Consider the following 19,755-nt stretch of genomic DNA (forward strand, 5'->3'; position numbering starts at 1 on the left):
GGATGCCTGTGACCAGCAGGTCGAGGGAGGGGATTCTCCCCCTCTGCTCTGCTTTCATGAGACCCCACCTGCAGTGCTGTGTCCAGCACTGGGGCTCCCAACACAAGAAGGACATGGACCTGCTCGAGTGGGTCCAGAGGAGTCCAAGAAGATGATCAGGGGGCTGGAGAACATCTTCTTTGAGGACAGGCTGAGAGAGTTGGGATTGCTCACTAGAGAAGAGAAGGGTCTAAGGAGACCTTATACCGGCCTTCCAGTACTTAAAGGGGCTACAGGAAAGATGGGGAGGGACTCTTTATCAGGGAGTGTAGTGATAGGACAAGGGGTAGCAGTTTTAAACTGAAAGATTGTAGGTTTAGATGAGATATTAGGAAGAAATTCTTCAGTGTGAGAGTGGTGGACACTGGCACAGGTTTCCCAGAGAAGCTGTGGCTGCCCCCTCCCTGGCAGTGTTCAAGGCCAGGCTGGACGGGGCTTTGAGCAACCTGGGCTAGTGGAAGGTGTCCCTGCCCATGGCAGGGGGGTTGGAACTGGATGATATTTAAGGTCTCTTCCAACCCAAAACATTCTGCGATTTTATTATTCTATTAATTTCTTTATTCTGCTTTTACCTGAAAGTGCAGAATTTTAATATATTTTGTTGACCTCCAAAAGAAGCAAGAATTTCTTATCTGTCAGACATGTGGACAGTGTTTGTCTTCTCTGTGGGGAGGATTTCTAAGGGTTTTGCAAAAGCTCCCCCTGATCACTCCTGGTGAAGTGGTTACTCCTCAAAATGTGGGAAGAGTCAAACGCAGCTCAAGACTCTCAGGTACAGCTGCTAATGGGGAGTGGTGGGAGCCAGTAAGACCTGGACATGACTTTGGAGGGGAAATATTCAACGGTCAACCCAGAAAAATCAGTGGCTACATCCACAATAGTAAATCAAGTAGAGCTGGGGGATGCTAGTAAATTGCGCTGGTACACTATCAGGATGGTATCCAGCACCTGTTTGGCCTGTACAAGAATTCTCTTGCCATCAGATATCTTGCTACTGCACTTTACGGAACTCTTATTCTTACAGAAGTATAAAACAGGATCCTCTGTTACACAGTAGGGATGAAGAGCCCTTACCCAAACTATTTCTGCTCACAGTCTGGGAGTGACCATTCCCAAATAGGGTGCATGCTGGCAGGCACCTCTGTCAGGGTAGACTTTACTGGTGTCGACACAGAGTGCTGTGTGTCAGTTAGACTCAGTGCGGTAAAACAGTCTGGAGCTCATTCAGTGCCCCAGCATAGGCACAAAAAAATTTTCCCCTAAAGGCTTGCAGTCTAACACTTACCCTTGAATCATTTGGAATGGTATTTTCTAACTCTGTCCTCAATAGAAGTTGCTGGGAAATATAACAAGTTTACACCCGAAGAATCAATATACTACATTCCTCTACCATGGATAGAAGAGTTGAATACAGTCCAATTTCTGAGTTCACAGTCAGTGGAAAACACTATGAGACTGAATGAGTTTTTACTACAGATTAATTGCTATGTTACTGATGAAGAGGAGAGAGAAAATAAGTAGGAAAAAATGGTAGATACATGGATGGCAAGGAGGACACTGAAACAGGTATCTTTGTCAAAGACTGAAATCCAAGCTACATATAAAAAAAATGATGCAGGAACTTTGAACAAATTTATGTCTACCTGTTATAAGAACAGAAAATAGTTCAGTTTAAAAACTAAGAGTATAGGAATTTCTGATAGAGCAAAGTGAAAACTATGGGCAACAGGCTGTGTCTCTGCTTGAATGTCCACTAGTATAGCAGAAATCTAAACATGACCTATGAAAATTTCTCAACAGCCCATTCATTCATTCTTTTGTTTCACAAATTAAAATCACATTAGAATATTTTTTTTCTTGATAGGGTCTTAGCATTGGGTTCAGCTTGCATATGTGTACTGGGTCTGGCTGAGCTGGAATTGGTTTTCCCCTATAGCAGCCCTCACGGTGCTGTGTTTTATGCTGGGAGCTGTCAGGGTGTTGATAGCACCCTGGTTGTGTGGCTGCTGCTGAGCAGGGCTTACACAGCACCAAGGCTCTTTCCGACACTTTCCCCCCCAAGTGGGACGGGGTGGGCAAGATCTTGGGAGGTGACACAGCCAGGACAGCTGACCTGAACTGACCAAAGGGATATTCCAGACCATATGACATCTGCTCAGTATAGAGCTGGGAGAAAGGAGGAAGGGGTGGTGTCACCCTTGGTCCTCCGAGGCAACGACTACGCGTATTGAAGCCCTGCGTCCTGAGAAGGCCCCACATCACCTGTTCATGGGAAGCAGAGAATAAATATGTTTTCTTTTTTTTGTTTCCATGCGCAGACCTTTGCTTCACTTTGCTTATACTAAAACTGCTTTTGTTTTATGCACAAAGGTTGGGATTTTTTTTTCTATCTTATTTTCCTACCTCTTTTTGCCCTGTTGAGAAAAAAGGAGGAAGGAGGGGAAGTGATAAAGCAACTTGGTGGGTACCTGGCATTTAGCCAAGTTCAAACCACCACAATATGCTAAACGTAAACTAAGTGAATTAGTAGTGGGAAACGTAGCATTCTACAAAAAAAATTTGTTGAGATGAGGAGGGTGAAGTCCTACTAATGATAATTTCATGTTGACAGAGCTAGGGTGTGTTTGTATCGTGTGAGTGATTAAAAGATTTGGGATACAGGAATTTTATTAAAACAGCTTTTAGAATACCTGGTCATACTGTTGAAGACTTGATCAATGCTAGTCGGAATTCGAAGTTATTCACTCACTGTATCAAGTTGCACAGAGATCCTAAAAACCCCTGGAGGTATTGCCGTCTCTGTAATATTTTACAAGGAAATGAAGTATGGAAACTGTTTTCACCTGACTGTAAGCCTACATGGCCAAAGGACAAAAATGATAAAAGGTGGCAAAATGACAGTGATAACTTGTTTGTGTGAGCATTTGAACCTCTGATCATAAAGTGAAAACTGGGTTTCAACTGTTTTAATCTCAGTGTCTTTCTTTGTCTTTATTATTATCATTAGTCATCAAGACATATTCTAGTAATTACATGGCATAAATTCCTGGAACTAAAATTAATACCCAAAATGTTAACTTCACCAAAAAGTCCATAATATGGTTTCTCTTCTCTTCAAAGACAATTTAAAAGCTGGAAATCTTTAAAGCCTGGATGTTAAAAAGAAAAACAAAACAAAAAAGCTATTTTGCAGACTTGCCTGGTGTGAGCTTGTCTGTGTTTCCAGCCGTATGGGAATTTTGCCTCATTCTAGTCTTTAAATATTTATCCTGAAAAAAAATTTTTTGAAAGAGAGAGAGAAAGAGAGAGAGAGGAGGAGGAGGAGGAGGAGGAGGAGAACTTCTCTTCCTGTAACCATTCCCACAGTCTGCCATTCCCCAGCTGGAATGAATGGAATCCCAATAACACTCATTTATTTGGAAACGCAAAGCTCACCCAGACTGTGCAGAGACAGCTTTAGCTAAATGCTGTACAAAGCTTTGGATTATGGGAATGATAAAATAATTAAAACCAGTATCATTTTAGAAAATAAAATTGGTATGGAAATGACCAGTTCATCATTACAGAGGATATTGATTTAAAACAGATCAGGTTGAGATGAGTTTCTACCGAATCCTTTAAGATATCTATAGTAACATGCCATCTTAAAAAATCCCATTCTGTGCTTTCCTTAACTGCATCAGTTTTGAACATTGGAGGCCAGAAGAGTTTGACTGCCACTCCACAAAGCACTCTGCACCTTCCCGATGGATGCTTGGGATCTTTGTTTCTTGTCTTTTCTTCTGAAAGCTGTTATGTTTTGATTCAGAAGCTACCTATTACTATTAGACCCCAAAGATCAAATTCTGGGGTACGTGTACATATCTAGGGTATGTATCAGAGATACTATGATTCTTTATCTGCATGAGATAAAACACATTAAATGAAGGCCTAGGTATGTTATTCCCCAGTTAACTGGCAGCTCACTCTGCAAAAAACCATGGGGAGTGTCTTTGAAAGACATCCTTAGTTAGAAAGACATAAAGATCAGCTAAGGAAATCCAAAGTCTGGATATTTGTAGTGTGTATTGTTGATTTGGGTCCATGGCCTACAGGAGGATTTACTTTGAGAAATGTAATCACATGGTTATTTTGTCTTGATGATAAACAGAACAGCAGATGAGTGACCTGCATGTTCAAAAAATTACAACTAAAAGGCTATATCTTTGTCTTGAACATACAGCTTGCACAGAAGGAGTTGGTCATGAAGTATGAGCAAAGCAGAGGAACAGAAAGGTCTTCCCTCCCTTGATGGATATTAAAGTAAATTGCTCAAAGTTTTGGAAGCATTTAATAATGCTTCAGTCTCTGAGCTGTAGTTTTAGGATTTTGAATAATAACTTTAAATTTTCTTGAAAAGTTGTTGCAGAAAAATACCTGGAAAGTGAATTCATTCCAGTGGGTGGAAACTGTTTGTTTTGCTCAAAATGGGATAATAGCAGCTGCAGCCACTTCCTTAATATTAGACTAGAGAATGTCACTGACAACTGAGTTGGTGTGTTTATATTATAGGTTACGGTTTCATCTTCCACCCTATAGGTAGGTAGAGTATTCTCCAGCTACTGTCCTGATTCCAGACTCTCCTTTTGGGCAAAATATCCAAGAAAAAAGTAACCATCAAGATCAAACAACAGGTGACATCAGCTGACCTCACAGAAGGCGCATAAGCAGAGTTTAAACTAGGGCAGAGTTCTAAGGCTACTTAAAAACTTCCTCCAAGCCATAAGCACACATGAAAGACTCCTGATCAAACCACTGGACTTTCCTGTAGCCTTGACATAGCAAAGCACACTAGCACTACCACCAGCGTCTTTGTCATGTAGCAGGAATACACAGGCATGGTCTAATAGATTTGCTCCTAGCAGTAATGTGCAACTGCCCTTTCTGAACATCTTGCAGAGATCAGTGTTAACCTTGGGGGTTTTTCCTTCTTTTTCAAAACCTACATGAGACTTCCGGGAGAAGGGAAGAGAGAAACAGCATGGTCTTAGCTACCAACAGTAGAATGATAACACCCAACTATTTATCTTGTTCTTTGCTCATGCAGCTGTCATTATATCTAATGCATCAGCATAGGTCAGAAAATAACCTTTCAGATGACAACCAACTGACTCAAGCTGAAACAAGCAATGTTTGGGAAGGAAAAAATCATCAAAGAATTGTCCATGATGCTGTTGCCACATGTTCCTGTAGGCGTTCAAGCCACAACAGTGTAAAAACTTTGCGATACTCTTCCCAACAAGTCTGAATAACTGCCTGCCTTTGACTTTCTGAGTTGCTAGGAAACTTCATTCAGAGTGCAGGCCTGGCCACAGCAGTCCATGGTTTGCCACACTCATTCTGGAGGACTGTTTTACTGCTTTGAATTTGATGTTGACGCCCAGGTTAATATATAATGTGGCTTATGACCTGTGAATATGGCTGCTATGTGAACCCCTCGTCTGTGCTGTGCTCAAGACAGCTGGTTCCTAGTTCACTTGTGATGCCAGTTCAAATTTCAGTAACACCTTAATAGATCAGGTTTAGTTCTTGAATTGTGCAGTCCTGATCATTGCAACAACTTCTTTAAAGCAATGCAAACACAAAACTGAGGAGGAAACTCATGAGATTGGGAACAAATATTATGTGACATTCTGATAGGAAGACACCCCACCCCTCCACCCCCCTCAACATCAAGCAAGTAGAGGGTTTGCTTGTATTCACAAAATATCTTAAAATATTAATTTGTGTGAAGGTATTTACTACAATTTTATTCCTTTTTTTTTTTTTTTTTATATATACAAGGAAGGACTTAGAGGGAAACATTAAAAATATTATTAAACTAGTGTTGCTGATAGAGAAGTCAGAAAAGTTTATGGGTGGATCACCTTTCCTCCAGGCTCATGACTGAATGCTTTTTTTTTAACTCTGCATTAGTTACTCATCATAAATCATATTCTCATTGTTCAAACATATTTCTCGTTTCAAATCATTCGCTTTATTTTCACACCTGCCAATCTAACCTGTCCCAACTTACTCCACATTCCCAGTAGAATTGTTGCTAATGCTACTCATTTTTTATGCTGACATTTTTACCAGCCAGTTTAATATTTTTTCTAACTGTTTAAAATGTTCTTCATCTTTTGAGTTTTCCTTTAGTAGTTATTGTTTTCAAAAGTACTTACATAAATTGCAAGTTTTTAACCAGTAAAAAAGGAACTTAAACATTTTTATTTCTAAGTTTTGAAGGGAAAAGTTTAACAGAGAGAAATTGTTACTTAAGACTACTGTGGTTGAGATTTTTCATCTTCCAGATATTTAGAAATAGATCTGAATTGAAAAATCATATCAAAACACTTAGAAAGCTGTGCAATGCAGCTGTTCCAATTTGTATTACAATAAATGCCCAATTCTGGTCTGTGGCTAGAGTGTGGAGAGACTTAGAAAAAGATTATATGAGAGGGAATTCTCTGGCTGCTTTAGAAACAAAAGCATATTTTTTTTTTTCTCTTTTAGAGAAAAAGTAAGAGTAAGAAGACATGGACCTTACAGAACCTTCACAGAACCCTGTGGAAGACATTGTAGTTTCCGAAGGGGTCTGTTTGGAGATCAAATTCTGCATTTAGTTATTTGCACAGGTGAATGTGAGGCCATGAATTTAAGGCCAGAATTTGGCTTGCAGAAGCATTATTATTCCTGATGAGTCACAAGAAAGAACTTAGCTTGACCTTTAGATCAGATTGCATTTGAAGGGGTAATATTTAGAGAAGCCATCTTTTTGCATAAGCTTTATATGTGATTCTGAGCCAAACTAAGCATAAATGTATAAAACTGTGTTAAAGATCAAGAGGCAATCAGACAAACAGAGATTTTTGGACAGATAGACTAAGAGGAAAATATGACTACTTTAAGATTAATTAATTTCTCTGAAATTGGGTAGAAATCACCTCCCAGACTGTACCATATTCATGTTTAACTCGTTCCCTTAATGCAAAGGCCCCAAATCTGACTTAATTCATTCTATATCATGCTGCTCTGAAGCAGAAAAATGAACGCATAACATAATTCAGTTTAATAACACTGCTCTCTTCCCAAATGTACTCATTTCTGTAGTCAAATGTGTAATAAGAGACTTGGCTCTGTTCCCAGGCTTACTGAGCACCACAAGAACATGATACAAATCAGTCTATGCCATAGCAAAGAAATGTATAAGGATGCAGTGGATACCCTACAAACCTCCCACAAAGAACTTTTCCCTTAAATTGACTTAATTCTTTAACATATGAAATACAGGCCTGAAGAGGTAAAGAGGGGCCAAATACCTCTCTGCAGTATCTCCGCCTAATCAGCAGAAAGACTCTGAGACAATTTTGCTTGAAGAGCTTTGTTAAATTTGGATTTTTTTGTTCATATCAACAGGAAAAAACAGGGAACTCAATAGAAATTGGAAAATCACCCAATGGTGCAGATTGCTCTTCTCAGAGCACAAGACCTTCACAAACAGACACAGAAACAAAGTAAAACTGTTTCCCTCTGCCCTATTACTGAGCATCTATCCCAGGCAAGCTTGTATAACTCTGTTTTAGAAAGGTATGTATGCGGTAACCTAAGATTTGTATTTCTTCGCATCAAACATGAGAGGTGAGATATTTTTAAAAGTTCTGAAGGAACAAAATTTCCATCAGTTTGAGGTGGGAGGGCAGTTGCTTTCAGGCACCCAGAAGATAGGTCTGAAAAACATTTAGGAGACTAGTGTGTGTCCTAGGTATCTAAACTAAATGAGCAATCTACAACTCCTAGTTCTCTAATTAAACAGAAGGACCACAGGCACTGGTTTACCACCAGTGAAGATACTTGGTCATCTAGAGTATTGCTGTTTCACATACCCCAAGATGTTTTTGGCTAGTATTGCCTAAATGACACTCAGCAGTTCATGCATACCTGAATTTGCCAAAGCAGGTTATTCCATGTGCAGGTTTTATGAGTGATCTAGTCACAGGGCTGGGCTAACAGCATAGCTACTACATACTTAGAGCTCACCCATGGCAACTCCAGCCACCTTAACTGAAAATAACGCAACTGATGAAACTCGTTCCACCACCATTTTGTACAGTAAAACTTTAGGTCAAAACACTCATTCAGGAATGGCAACCAGTGGTTCAGCGATGTACTGTCCCTGAGAACAAGGATTTGTTGTGCCACTGTTTGCCAAAATGTAAATAAAATTTCTTTGAAATGCATTAACAATTCCAAGTAATGTAGTCAATAGCAGAAAGTTATTTGTGGACACTTTCAGGGTGCATAGTGTATCACTGAGCCTAGTACTCCCACTTCTTGGACTAATGCTTTCACCATTAGGCTATCACAAAAAATGTGGCACTACAGGGATCTCTCCCCACCTTTTGATGGAGTAACCAGGCTCCCAAACCAACTGCAAAAGTTAAGTCAAGGATGGGTTTGAGACTCTTACCCACATTCTCACACAAGCGTCTGGTGTTGCGGACAGTGCCTAAATCTTAGAAGCAAAGGGACTGTTAAGACATCTTTCTCCATCATTGCTCCTGCTTGCTAGTGTAGATGTCCTATGTACTGGCATCTATGAATGCTGTTACAACATGTGTAACTCACAGCACAGTGGTTTTGCCATACTCTGCAGTTAAAAACATTGGTGTCTGATTCCACTTAATTAAGGCACTTCAACCATAGTGTAACTGGTAGGTGAACAAATCAGAGGTCCAGCAGTCACCACTAACTTTTGGCTTAAGATTTTTGGCTTTTGGTGGTGGAAGATCTCTTCAGTTTTCATTCCCAGGTAAGTGTGCTATTTGAGATGACTGGGTCCCATTAGCTGTGCTGAGGTGGGTCTAGAAAACATATATAAACTTCTCTAAACGTTCTGAACCTCTGACCTTAAATAGAGATCTGAAAGTCTCTGGAGAACAGATGAGCACTAGAGGAGTCCAGCAAATAGTGCTTTCTGTCTAACAAGAAATACTGAAAGAATGGTCTTTCTATAAGCATGGTTATTAACAATTTAGTTGAAAAAAAGATAATGTCAGGAACATGGAAAGTTAAAACAGTGGAATTTTTTAATCAAGAAAATATGGGGACTGGTCACATGTTCAGCAGTCCAAGGCAAATGTGAATACCTTATTTATGCAACAAAGCATATGTAAAATGTATCTAGAGACAATAAATGCTCCATTTAAAAGAACACCACATAATATATTCCCTTTCAGGAGTAACTGTTGAGAGCCTAAACATTCCTTTCCGTGGGTCTACTATGCTTAATTCTTTAAACATGTCTTAGACCTGCTATGATTCTGCTGCAAATGTGAACCCAGCTGTGGGTGGTAAATGGTAGAGGTATTTTCAGTTTATTTGAAATATTTGACACTTTTTGTTTGCCTTGGGCTTCAACCCCCCATAAGTGAGTGAAACGGATGATCTTAGGGTTACTGACTCATATTTCCTGTCCTCATGATAATAAAATGGAGTAAGAACAAATATGGAGAAATTAAGAAACAACTTGGGACCAATTATAAGTTGGGGTGCCTTCAAGAAAAACAATGATGTTCAAAAATAAATACTTTTCTTTCATTTTGGAATCTGACTGCAGGATGATATTGAGTGAAATCTTTCTCCTTAAACTTAGCAGCCAATAGGAAGGCAGCACTGGAATATTTTTAAATAAATACTTTTAAAGAAATACAGGCCCTTTCATTCTTGGGAAAAAGGAAACTTCTTGTGTGAGTGGGCAAAACACAGGGAATTTTTATGGGGATTATTAAGCCTGCCTTATGATTTTGCTTTTCCTACAGAAAGACAGAACGCAATTCAAACCATAAGACACCATTCATTGTAGGCATTTGCCAAACATCTCAGAAGGGTCTGCACAGTCACATCTATATAAAAGTGAACTCTGCTTTTCTGCTTCTACTGCCATCAACAGTTATCTTCCATTATGGACTCCACATCAAAACTAAGAAGGTGATCTGTCTGATTTACTGTTCTCTGGTAGAGCAATCCTCTCTTTGACCACCTATATTGATGTCCCTGCAATAAATTCAGAGGACTGCAGGAGGGCATTAAAGGGAAGACTGGATGGAGGATGCTTTCAAATGCCCTTTCTCTAGGGATGCTCCTGAATGCCCTGTATCAGCTGTTGCTTAAGTTCACTGCTGGTGAAACAGAATAAGAACATAGATGTTCATAGATATTTTTTCATCCTACAGTGTTTCCTCCAAAGCTGGATTGACTTGATTTTTGTTCTGCTGTCCCTTCTTATTATTGTTTTTAGCATTTGTTGCATCTATGCTAAAATCATAGAAATGTTGCCTGGAAGAAACTGCAGAGGTCATCCAGTCCACTGTCTCACTTGGAGCAGGACTTCTGCCAATATAGATGAAATCAGCAATTATATTGTTGAAAACCTCCCAGGATGGAGATTCCATCTCCTCTTTGAGTAACCTGCTGCAGTACTGTAATGCCCTTGTAGTGAAGAAGATTTTCTACTGTCCAGTCTGAACGTCTCAAACATTAACTTGTGACTGACAGCTTTGTTTTGTAATCTGCCACTATACAAAGAGTTCAGCTCCACTGTCTCTGTAACTTCTTCAAGTAGTTATGGGCAGAAAGTTTGGAGATCAGAATAAAGAGATTATTTATTCTCTCTGGAATAGCAAAAGAAAAATGTTCCTCTGATTTAACAATCCTACTTGCAGGACCTTATGACATTTTGCCATATGCCACATCTTCTCCACGAGGGAATACTTCACCCCTGTTGTCAGCCTTGTAGCAAGAAAAGATGATTTGAAGTGAAATATTCTGCCAAATAATCCCAGGAACAAGTATTTAAGACTGAAAAGTTATGATGGCGTTGTAATTCCTATTGCATATGTAGATCCAAAATGCATTTCAGAGTATAGACTGCTCTCAGCAATGAAAACAAATCTGACCTATAAAGGTCTATAAATACCTGAATGAAGCAATAAGATATTATGATATATTAGGATATCAGTAGTGCACGGTAATACAGTATTTGTGGTTGAAAATAATTTCCTCTCTGATGCACTTTTTGGTTATTTCCACTCAGGACAATTGTTGTGGTTTAACCCCAGTCAGCCACTAAACACCACATTGCCTCTCACTGCTCCCTGGTGGGATTGGGGAGAAAGTGAGAAAACAAATGGGTTGAGAAAAAGAAAGTTTAATAGAAAAAGCAAAAGACCCACATGCAAACAGAGCAAAACAAGGAATTGATTCATTTCTTCCCATCCGCAGGGAGGTGTTCAGCCATCTCCAGGAAGCATGGCTCCATCATGCATAACAGTTACTTGGGAACACAAATGCCATCACTCCAAACGTCCCCCCCTTCCTCCTTCTTCCCCCAGCTTTATATGCTGAGCATGATGTCATATGGTCTGGAGTATCCCTTGGGTCAGCTGGGGTCAGCTGTCCCACCTGTGTCCCCTCCCAACCCCTTGTGCTTCCCCAGCCTACTCACTGGTGGGGTGGTGTGAGAAGCAGAAAAGGCCTTGACTCTGTGTAAGCACTGCTCAGCAATAACAAAAAACATCCCTGTGTTATCAACACTGTTTCCAGAACAAATACAAAACATAGCCCTGTCTACTATGAAGAAAAATAACTATCCCAGCCAAACCCAGCACATTCTTCACCCTTTATTCTATACCATTTATGTTGTGCTCTGGTCCCACACTATCCAATACAACCTCATTACCCACCATCACCCTTCCCATTCTTCAACATAATACACAGATATCACTCCCTTAGTATATGGACCACCCTTGTAAAATGTCCATAAAATGTTTACTGAGCTCATTTAGTCCATGACTTTGGGCTCCATCTGTTATGGCAGTCACTCGGGACAGGAGTGGTGGTGTGTTGTGTGGAGTTATTGTGTGTCAAAACCAGCTCAGGTCGAGTCACTGATGCACTTGCACTGCTTCTTGTAAGGCTCATCCTCCACTGGTTCAGGTGGTTCCTGCTTGTAGTAATGCACAGCCACTGATGCTTCAGGGTGTACCTGCTGCAGCATGGACTTATCCACAGCTGCAGATGCTTGTACCTCCTCCAGCAAGGACTTCTCCTTGGGCCACAGTCCCATCGGAGCTATGGCTGCTGTGGCACAGACATACCCACAGCCACAGATGCTTCGAGATACACCTGCTCTGGCGTGGACTTACCCATGGCCACAGACACTTTGGGGTGTCCTGCTCCACAGGTCACAGCCCCTTTGACTCGAGTTCACACTGGAGTTCCAGCCTCTCCAGCACAGCAACACAGGAACAGCAGCAATGACCTGGCCATCTGCTAGCCCAGGCACATCACCATCAAAATGCGATTAAAATGCATTTTTTTGCATGATAGCATATGTTATCAAAATGCTCCTAGGCACAGCAGAGTAAAGTGGTCAGCAGCACAGCAAGCAGCAAAAGCAAAAAGCAACCACTAATGAGCACTAGACTCTAATATGCAGTGAGGTAAGTAAGCCCCACCATGGCAAGCACAGAAGCCTGTCAGTTAATAGATAACAGCAATATATTTGCCAAACTGCAAAATGTGTGCTATAGATTCCATCTAACCCATTCCAACAAAATCTATCATCTCAAACCCTTTGAGTCCCATGTTGGGTGCCAAAAGGGATGGTTGTGGTTTAACCTCAGCTGTCAACAAAGCACCACACAGCTGCTCTCTCACCCCCACTCAGTGGGATGGGGTAGAGAATTGTGAGGGTAAAAGTGAGAAAACCAGTGTGTTGAACTGAAGACAGTTTAACTGGTAAAGAAAAAGCTGTGCATGCAAACAAAGCAAAACAATTAATTGACTACTTTCCATCAGCAGGCAGGTATTCAGCCATCTGCAGGAAAGCAGGGCTCCATCATGTATAACAGTTACTTGGGAAGACAAACACCATTACTACAAATGTCCCCTCTTCGTTCTTCTTCCCCCAGCTTTATATGCTGAGCGTGATGTCATATGGTCTGGAGTGTCCCTTGTGTCAGTTGGGGTCAGCCATCCCACCTGTGTCCCCTCCCAGCTTCTTGTGCATCCCTGGCCTACTCACTGGCGGGGTGGTGTAAGGTGCAGAAAAGGCCTTGACTTCTGTATAAGCACTGCTCAGCAATAATTAAAACATGCCTGTGTTATCAACGTTGTTTCCGGCACAAATCCAAAACATAACCCCATACCAGCTACTGTGAAGAACATTAACTCTATCCCAGTCAAAACCAGCATAGTAACAGAACAGAATCATATCAGTTTTCATCCCACCAAGCATAAATGTATTGACTTTCAACTCAAACTGCAGGGTATGTAATTCTTCCTCACACTTTTTGGAAAGGGGAGATTGTTATAACACTGGGTGATGAGAGAATCCCAGCTTGAGGTGAAAGGTTCTGTGTTTTGGACATAATTCCAGATGTATATATGTTGTTTATGTGTGCACATTTTCAAATGAATAATCTCTGAGAAGGCATATTAAGGGCTGTAAGACATTATTGCAGTAGGGCCCCTATACTGAATAGCAGCAATGTGTACTCCAGGGAGCTGTCATCTCCTCTTTACAAAGCCATTAGACAAGTCCATCTGCTAACACTGGCTCCTCAAAGATGTAAGGGAACAGTTGACTCACTGAAAGGTCCATCCAACAAACCCCTAGCTGCACACACTGAATACAACAGACATCCTGGGGCTAACCATAAACTCTGTATCTTGCAGGCTATGATATTTGATTTATGTTTATTCTGCTGGTTCCTCAGCCAGTGTCACATGTGCTCTTCACTGAACAATGTCTGATACCCCTTTTCCCCCAGAAATTATGGTCCTGCAGAGAAATGAAAACATAATGAGAATACATTCACATCAAGCTTTCCATGACAATAATGAAGGCACAAGAGAAAAAGACTTTTCCTACTTCAGCTTTAAAACATTTTTCCAGTTTTAGTGGGAGAGAATTCAGCAACCGTCAAGTGAAGCAGACAGAATTCCTAGTGCCAAAGAGAAGTGTCTGTGTTCTCAAGATCTTAACACTCCTGAAGGGGGATGTGGAATAAGTCTTCTGGAGATGTCAGCAAGACCACAAATAGCTTGAGAAGAATTAAGTAAAATTTTAAAATAATAGACTACAGGTGGCCTGTGGGAAGACCCCCAGTACACAAGGAATATGTGTTTGGCTTATACCAAGAAGCCTTGCAGCTGTGTTTTTAATATAAGCTGAAGTCTGGGATGTAACACAATTCAGTTATATGGCATGTAAAATGGAATTATAGCAGTTATAGCATATATTTATATTATTAATTCAGTAAACCTACCTGCATTAGAAATCTTTTTTCCCCACTGTGCTATTAATGCTCTGTGAGTAATGTATATCTAAACAAATAATTTATATCTACATTACTGGAAAAGACTGATCTGAAATAGAGGCAAGATCAGGTACCAAAATCAAGTAAAATCACAGAAAATTTCAATCTCTGATTCCTAATTTTCAAAAGTTGAGCAGTTTTAAAGAAACATTACAAAGGATGAACATAATCAGTGTATTTAGTACAAACGGTCATATTTTATTCCTGTCTTCAGGAACAACTAACACAAGCAAGGATTTCAAGTTTGGCAACTGTGTGCCCTGTATTTATCCCCACAGGCCCCAGAAGGATAATTCTTAAACCTACAAACTGTCTCGTGCAGGCTCTTTTTTTTTTTTTTTTTTTTTTCCCCCCAAAAGACTATCCAATTACTTAGTGCTGTGCTGGGAGTACCTGGGGAAATAGTAAAAGGAAATACAACTGAGAGCCACAGTGGTTTGACTCCTCTCCAGATACTTTGAAAATATTTTGGCAAAAACAAGATTTTAAGTAAAACTGTTTCCTTTGGTAACATACCCAGAACTGCAGGTTTTACATTTTTGCACTTAGTATGGAGGGCCAAAAAAAAAAAAAGCCCTTGTGTGAGAAGGTTGTACACGTGGTAGTAATATTGGTGGGGAAGAAAGAGAGAGCAAGGGGGGAAAATTTGAACAAGATGCAGAAGGAAGACAAGGAGAGAACATATTACAATTATCTATCTTCTACTGGGGAAATGAACTACACAGTGCTGCGAGAAAGAAAGTTTATTTTAGTACCCTAGACTTTTAAGTAGTGACAGGAGCAGCATGATGATTTTTTCATCAAAGAATGACTATGATGAAAGAGAAGCATGACTTCTTTTTCACAGTTTTGATATCAAGCCGTGTCAATGAGGAACTCAATGATAAATTGTGATTTTTTTTTCTTACAGGAGATTCCTTAGAGTACTTCTGATTACTTTTTCTCTATGAAGGTTTTAGTGAGAAGAGAATGAAATGTCGTAAACAGCTTTCTAAATACATTGTCTATGAAGATTTTTCTAGGTATCTAGGTAATCAGGAGGCTTATGAATATTTAAATTAATGAAATGAAACATTAATGCTTTTACCCTTAAGGACTGCTTACTTTCTGTAAAAGAGCTTTGTGTTTGTTTGGCTCTCACTGATTACAACCTGTTGGTTGCACGCACAATTCGGTCTCTCACATTTGTGGTTTCATTGTGTGTCCTGTCTGTACAATTCACTTACAATTAACATAATGATTTGCATTCAGAAGAACAGTATAAGTCACTGTTATTATTCACCATAAGTTAATTAGCCAGATAAGTATAATGTAAATGTTTCTCTTCAGTTGTTAGGTTCCAAATTAAAAAACTAAAACTCCTTGCCACAGCCTTCACAGAGATATATACTTATGTTTCATTTTTGTTACCTCTCAATTTTTGTTCACCTTGGGAGAGTTTTTTTTTCAAGGCAGAATTACTGGTTTTCCTCTAGAAATACTCACCATAGCACTGCTGGTCAAACACTTTCTGCTTTGGATGGAAATGTTGCAGGTTAATCCTTGTTCCCATCACAGCTTTTCCTCAGAAGGATACTTTTTATGTTCTAAAGCCCCTTATTACTGGGAAGGACTCAAAGAGGTCCTTCTTTAAAATAGCTGTAGGCTGGAAGTCAACTTCAGTGGCTGACAGGTGCTTACTTACAGTTTTGCAAACTGCCATGATGTGGAAGTATTGTGTTGGGAAAAGTTACTAAGCATGTGAGGTGTGAATTTAGAAGTAGTCAGAAGACAAGGCTGAAAATCAAGAACAAAAATGAAAGAAAGGGCAGGCAATGAGTACATGAAGATGCTGTAGTTTGAAGGGAATTCAGTATTATTTGGGAAGTAAGTCTTTGAAAAGGTTGTGTTAAGCAGGAGGCAGGAGAAGCACACTGATACAAGGCTCTAAAGGATAGTGATGGAACTGGCTTTTGATACTTGAAAAGAAAGGTGAACGTACATATTCCTTTAATGAATGAACTTGAACTCATAGGTTTGATTTTCCTTTGAACAAACATTTGATTCTTACTTAGCTAAACCAGTCAGAACTAATATGAAATGAAATGTAAGAGGCTCCTTTCAGGGGGAGAAAAATCTAACATGAAACAATGTATAACGTCCAGTAACTGGCAGCTTGCCTCTTTCCTGTACCATACTAACTCTTTCTTCTCAAAGGCTGAGCTTTATTGTTCTTTGCACCTTGTTGAATTCCTTAGATATTACATGCTGAAATCTAGTATGTGTAACCATGTCTGTGTAGCCTATTTCTAAATTCTTTAATATGCAATGTTTATAAACAACTCTTTCTGGTCTTTGACCTTGTTAAACTTAAGTGCCTGTTTCTTTCTTCTTTTGTTTACAGTTTGTTTACCCAGGAAACCTGAACATGCTGTTAGACACAAACTGTGTTGCAGGGCATATTAACCTCATGTAAGTGACAGTACACTAACATTTAACAGACCTATCCCAGTTAAGAGTCTAGATTCGTCTTCTGGTAATCAGTGGAAGGAATGAGTTTTCTAATGTAACTGCTCTTTGAAGGCCACCTTAGGTTAAACTGTATGAACTACCTTCATTGTGTGTTTAAAATTGAAATCCTCTTTTATGTAGCTGTTTTTCAGGAGGAAATTACAAAATAGTCTGCAACTTTGAGCAGTTGTTCTGTTTTCTGTTTCTGAGATGCTTAGAGCCAGGATGAGACAAGTCGAATTTCTTAAGAAGTACCTGGAAGAAAAAAAAGGTGCCAGTTTAGTAGGGCAATTCAGGGAAGAGCCTTAGTTCAAACAGTGGAGGGTTAATTTGTGAGAAAATACTGTTTTCACGTATCCTGTACATGTGGGTCAGTTGTTCCATAAATGATGAGTGTGTGCCATTAAAGTGTTATGCCAGGAAGCTTTAATTTCTACACATAATTCTATCATGGTTTCAAGCCAGTTTTTTAAATGTTCATGTGCTGTCTTTGAAAATAAAGCTTCAGTAGAGAAATTACCCCGGTTATTTCTGTAGCAGTCTATTCTAGTGGTTTGCAGTATCACATGGAAAACTAAGGGAATTCTTCCTGGAATTCCTTGAACATCTATTCTTTAGTTATTTGCATAACTATTCTGAAATTAACTGAGACTTGAAGCTCTTATTATTGTAGTTTAGATTAGCTAACTTTCTAGAGGTGTCCTATAGGTAGTTTAGAGATTACTTAGAGCAATAATAGGTGTGTTCATTCAGACTTTGGGCTGTGCTAGAGACTGGATTCCTTTTCCACAATGGTACTAAATTTTGAAAGTGTGGGTCATGTCCTCACTGCTGTTAGCAAAAGATGGCAGGGGTCACATTATTTTATTCTCAGCTCACTACCAGACAGGGCATTCACTAGATCTGTGTTCTTCTCCAAGCCACAGCTCATTTACTGTGGTGACTTTTTTTTCCCCTTTCTGTCCTCTTTGCTTCTTTCCCTTACCTTTTTTTATCAGAAGATAAGAAATTGGGCCCATAATTCACCTACATGTAATCTTCATACATACTTACATGTAGGAAAGTTTTACCTTCCATATTCTGGCAAGTTACCTCAGCTCATGCAAATTTTTCAATCATGGGAAATTTGAACATCCTTTCTGTTGAACCTCTTCAGCATCAAGCAATACCCCAGGGACCTTCAGCTCCCCCAGGCTGGCAGGTGTTCTACTTCAGGGAAAAGCTGAACTCATGTTCGCCCTCAGACGTATATCTTAACTCCACGGAATGAGTAAACAGAGCAGTGTATTTGATCCTGTACTACTCCATTTTTCTAATTTTTCTATTTATCTTCTCTGCTTACTCCTCTTTTGCTTGTGTTCATAGTCCCTATAAGCCCAGACTTCCCTGCCTCCTGTCTCCTTACTGAGGAATGGCTCTTTGCTCTTTCCTCTCTTTCATTTCCTCCAAGTCTGCCAGTCTCTGTCATGTGACAAATGGCAGAAATTAAACAACTCAGATAAGGTCATACTCCCTTCAGTTTGCAGCATCTCTGACAGTGACAGGTGACTGTCATTCACAACTTTATGAAACAACCAGAACTGTGTTGACATCCCAGTTCTTTAATAGCACTGACACCAGCCACAAGGCTAACTCTGTGTTTTGCTTGCAACTGCAGAAAGTTTGATAGAGCACATGCATTCTACCTGAAGATAAAAGGAGGTATCTGATAGACTTAGAGTTCTTGAAGATGTGCAGTCCATGTGCATCTTTGCTTCCTAACCTCACTCTGTTCTGCACTATTGTTCTATAACTCTTTGATTAGATTGTGGATTAAGAGGAAAGGTAGACATAGGATGGCATTCCAGCATAGGCACAACCTCTGGGTGCAGAATTACTGCACCCTATCAGGTGCTAATAAGATTAACTATATCAGCAGTAGAAAAAATTCTCAGTCTTTTCTATTTGACAAACATGTGTATGTGTGAACTGCACATCCCAAATAATTCCTGTTATTGTTTACTAGCCTCTTTTCTCTCAGGCAATTTTGTTAAGGATGATCAACATTTAGAGGGAAAGATATTTGGATTCTGGTGATACTTCTGCCTTTTTTCCTTTGGAAATAAAAGTGCATTGAGATAACGTGAAACTCATAGTCACTTTTACTGTAGGGCTTTTCTTATTTTGTGTCAGCTCAGTTTTTCCTTATATCAATAGTTTTGTTGTTATGTGCTTCTTCAGAATTAACATTTCATCTATTAGATTAGTTTTTAAATAACATGTAGATTTTCAAGATGAAGATACCCTAATCAATGTTGATTTAATTGCTGGTAGTTTGACTATTAAAAAAATATCATTTTACATTTTAAAATAATCTAGACAAACCAGATTCTTTTAATTTCTTTCAAAATCGCTTGGATATAAACATAGATTAGCAGGTGCAATGAAACATGTTAGGCTTCCTTTTACAGCATAGTGTCCAAATGCAGATTTATTCTCAGAGGCAAGAGAGGGAGAAGCTGACAGAGAGACATCTACCGGTAAAGCAGGATAGTATTGAACACAAGGGCTCATTTAGCCTTTCTTGGAAGCTTCTTGCACTGAATAGAGTCTTTGCATCATGATTAATGTATCCGATTTGATTCATGGTGTCCTTATCTCCCTGTGATAGAAGCATAAGTCTTAAATCAATATCATATGAAAATTGGACCAGTTTTCACTCCAACATGCCATCTTTGAGTAACTTCTATTGTGTCACTTTTAAAATAACAAAAGAAAAACATATAGGTGCACTTAATGTAGGACTACTCAAATAATTCCAAAACAAAAAGGAGAACAATCCTAA

The sequence above is a fragment of the Athene noctua genome, chromosome Z (assembly GCF_965140245.1).
Source record: "Athene noctua chromosome Z, bAthNoc1.hap1.1, whole genome shotgun sequence".
Classification (NCBI taxonomy): domain Eukaryota; kingdom Metazoa; phylum Chordata; class Aves; order Strigiformes; family Strigidae; genus Athene; species Athene noctua.